Here is a 4,266-nt window from a genome sequence, read left to right on the forward strand (position 1 = left end):
AATCATACATGTTTAATTCATATGTCTATATATAATTTTATAAGATGTCATAAAACAACCGACTTCTCTTTAAACTCAAAAGCAACATTCTAAGTTTAGAAGATAAAATTGAAGAAAGTTTTCAGCACATAAACTAAAATACATAGGGGAAAAGGTGAGAGAGAAAAGATAAGATGAAAAGTAGAATAGCTAACTGTAGAAGAATTCATAAAAAATTTTTGAAACTATTCAAGAGAGCTGAGGAACTGCTCAGTTGTAGAACTAGACTAATATGTACAAAGCCATGGGTTCAATCTCCACGAAGGCCTAATAATAAGTTAATAAATAGTAGTAATACAATAATTACTTGAAATAAATGCCTTCATATTAGAGAGACCTGAATCCTCAAAGAGTAAACAAAATACTCTCAGTTCTTGGACCCAATGACAAGAAAATACAAGACGAATAGGAAATAATTTTCCTTTTCTCTCCTTTCCTTTCCTTTCCTTTCTGTTTTCTTCTTTTCTTTATTCCTTTGGCACTACTAGGTTATGAAGTTTTTAAGGCTCTAACCACTTCAGATTATTTTTCAGGCCAAACCTCCCTGGAGCAATAATCTCTTATCTACAGCTTCCACAAATGTGAGATAACAGGGAAATTACACTATAACTAGCTTACTTTTTTTTTTTGAAAATTCTCACTTTTATTGTAAAAACTGGCCCTGATATCAGTTTCTAATTCACTGCCTTCTAATTAGCAAGTTATGTTTCATCTCAAGCTTGGATCTAGACTATTTTTCAATGTAAAGATTCAATGTTGACTTCTGTTTTGTAGATCTCATTGAAGTCTATTGAGGTTAGTATAGACCATTATGATGTAATAAGAACACAGATAAATCCCTTGAATAGTTTTTCCAATTTATTTAAATATTTATAGTATGACATCACAAGTAGGACATTAATATTTCACAAGTACATCATGCAGACTTCAGTTGTTTTAATTATTTTGTGCACACATTATGTCCAACATATTTTTATCAATTATATGAATATCCCATATCTACAGATACATTTCTTTGCCAAAAATAAGTCTGTTTCATGCTTCCCTTTAATAATTGAACCCACTACTTCTCTTTTTCCTATCCCAAACCTGTTTCATCCTGGCAACCGACTTGTAGATCATGCAATAAATAAGTTTTTAAGATCGCCTTCAAATTTATGATAGATTATTCCCAGTTATTGTATGCCTTAATATTGTGTTGTACTCACTCGAGTTGCCTTTTGGTTCTGTTATTAGAGAATGTAGCACAATTCTTTTTCCATTCACCTGAAGAAAGCCTGAATTGATTTCCATTTCTTTGACTACAGGAAATAATGCTGCTATAATATTCTGTGTTTTGGCCTTTGGGTGAATGTTACATTTTATTCCTATGAGACAAAGCCTGAAGAGCTCAATTCCTGTGCTATACGGTGGGTATTTGTATATTTTGTATTCTAGGAACCTGTCAAAATGTTTTCAGAACTGGCTTTCCCATTTGACATTCCTGCCATAATTCAGTTTCTCTATTTCTGCATTATTAAGGTAATTATTGTATTATGTGAAGTAATACTCATACATGTTTTATGATGCCATTTTAGTTTTAATTTGCATTTATTTGAGGACTGATGGTGATTTTCTTGTGCTTATTTTTCACAAGATGTATTTTGCTGGTTTCGAATTGATGTTCTTTTTAACATTAGGTTTTGAGAGTTCTATGTAGAGTCTAGATTTGAGGCCTTCTTCAGGTGTAGGATTTGCAAATATTTTATCCTTGACTATAGGTACACTTTATCATCATTATCATCAGCCGCAGCAGCTGCAGCAAAAGCATCATCATCATCATCATTACTATTAGAATTACTACTATTACTTTTGTACATGTATGTATGGTCCTGGGGCTTGAACTCAGGGTCCCTGTGATTGTTGCATTTTGTTAACAATTAACCCTTTGAGTCATGCCTCACTTCTGCTTTTTTGCTGATTAATCAGAAATAATATTCTCAGGGACTTTGTTTTGTGGTCTGGCTTCAAACAGCAATACTCAAATCACAGACTCCCAAGTAGCTAGGACTAGATATATGAGCACCCTACTCCCAAATTCTACTCACTACGTGTATACAAGCTTTCACAGACCAAATTATTTTACACTTTTATTGAGTTCTACTATATCAAGTTTTCCTTTCCAATAATTTTAATGCCTAAGTTAAGAATGCTTCATCACCAAAATTGTCCAGACATCTTTCTTTGCTTTATTTTTACATCACTCTTTTTGTTTTTTATGCCATGTTTTAAATCCTGCTTGAAAGTAATATTTGAATAAATTGTTATGCTTATGTCAATGTTTACTTTATAATTCTCCCCAATACTGTCTAACCTATTACCACTTATTAAACAAAATGTCATTCCACAAATATTTGGTTTTATCTCTTCTTAAATATTCCATGATAAAAAATTATATGAATCTAATCTGGACCTTTAACGACCCATTAAGCTGTGTAAGATTTCCTCTAGAAACATAACAATGTTACACTAATAGCTTTAAGATTGAGCAGAGAAATAGATTCCAGTTTATTTTCCTTTGTCAATGAGTCAAATAGTGCTGGTCAGGTGTTTTTAGAAATTGTCATAAACCTATAAATAAAACTGTGAAGTTGGGTGCTGTTGGCTCATGCTTGTAATCCTAGCTGTGTAGGAGGTTGAGATCTGAGGACTGCGGTACAGGAATATCCGTAAGACACTAATGTCCAATTAACCACCAGAAAGCCAGAAGTGGCACAGTTGCTCAATGGCTAGAGCACTCACTTTGAGCTAAAGAGCTGAGGGATAGCACCCAGGCCCAGATTTCAAGCCCCATGAATGACCCAAAAAAGGAGGGAGGCAATTTATGTCTTTGCTCAATTGTACACCGTCATTTTATTCATTTTTGTTGTTTCCTTTTGAAACGGTAATATTACATGGGAGAAATGGATAAAATAGACTACATTTTCTAATTATATGAGCTTTTTAAAATTGGCACATCTATAGAGGTAGAATATGAAATGATAGCTTCTCAAGGGGAAGGTAGGTTGACTACTAATAAATATTGAAATACTTTGAGAGAGTAGTAATGTAATATGTTCTAGAACTGAAGGTGATGTTCTTACTCCAATTCTTTAAGAATCATTGTACTTTATCAAAGAATTACAGATTGCATTTGCAATAACCTTAGGAAAAATTTTATAATAGTAGTGGGTGAATCTAAGTGATAATTTAGAATTGAAAATCACAGAATTCTGTAATGTATAACTTTAGTATGTTGATGATAAGACTATCAATAAAATATGATCTGTGATATATCCTCTGAGTGTCTATACATGATATTGCGAGTCAGTGAATATTCTACAAAATTATGTAAATAGAGGGATGAGATAGGCTTGAGAGGGATAATGAACCTCAAAGCGCATTGTATTGGCCATGGAATGTGGCTTAGTGGTAGACTGCTTGCCTTGCAGGTTTGAAGCCCTGGGTTTGATTTCTCAGTACTACTTAAACAAAAAAAGCTGGAATTGACACTCTGACACAAGTTGTAGATTGCTAGCCTGAGGAAAAGAAGCTCAACGATATTGCCAAGGCCCTGATTCAAGCCCCAGGACTAGCCAAAAATAAAAAAGATGCATTGTATTAAGCTGGGCACTAGCGGCTCATGCCTGTTGTCCTAAATACTCAGGAGGCTGAAGATTGAGGTTTGATACCAGCACAGACAAGAAAGTCTGTGAGATTCTTATCTCCAATTAAATCTCAGAAAAATCTGCAAGTGCTGCTGTGCCTCAAGTGATAGAGTTCTAGCTTTCATCCAAAGGAGCTCAGGGACAGTGCCCCGCCCCAGAGTTCAAAACTCAGGAGAAAAAACGAAAAAAAAAACTCACTAAACACTATTCATAAACTGCTTTGTCAAACAGCAATCCCCATAAAAATTCTTACAGTTAATTTAAAAATGTGATTAGGATAAACTACAAGTCATTCTAGGATGAAGACATAGAATTAAAAAGTTTTTTACAAGGGACAAAGTAAATTTTATATCATGCAGTATGGGTTGAAATGTTCTTGTCCTCTTATATCATTTATGACAATACTGCAAATTATAGGTCAGTTTCCTTGAGGAACAGATTGTGTTCTGCTGTCTTTTCATAAGAAATCATAGAGTTGATTTTTTGCCTCTTATTGAAGTATATCTAATATTTTAAAGTAGATTTGTCCTAATATAATATT

The sequence above is a fragment of the Dipodomys spectabilis genome, unplaced genomic scaffold (genome assembly GCF_019054845.1).
Source record: "Dipodomys spectabilis isolate Male_0828 unplaced genomic scaffold, ASM1905484v1 ptg000022l, whole genome shotgun sequence".
Classification (NCBI taxonomy): Eukaryota; Metazoa; Chordata; class Mammalia; order Rodentia; family Heteromyidae; genus Dipodomys; species Dipodomys spectabilis.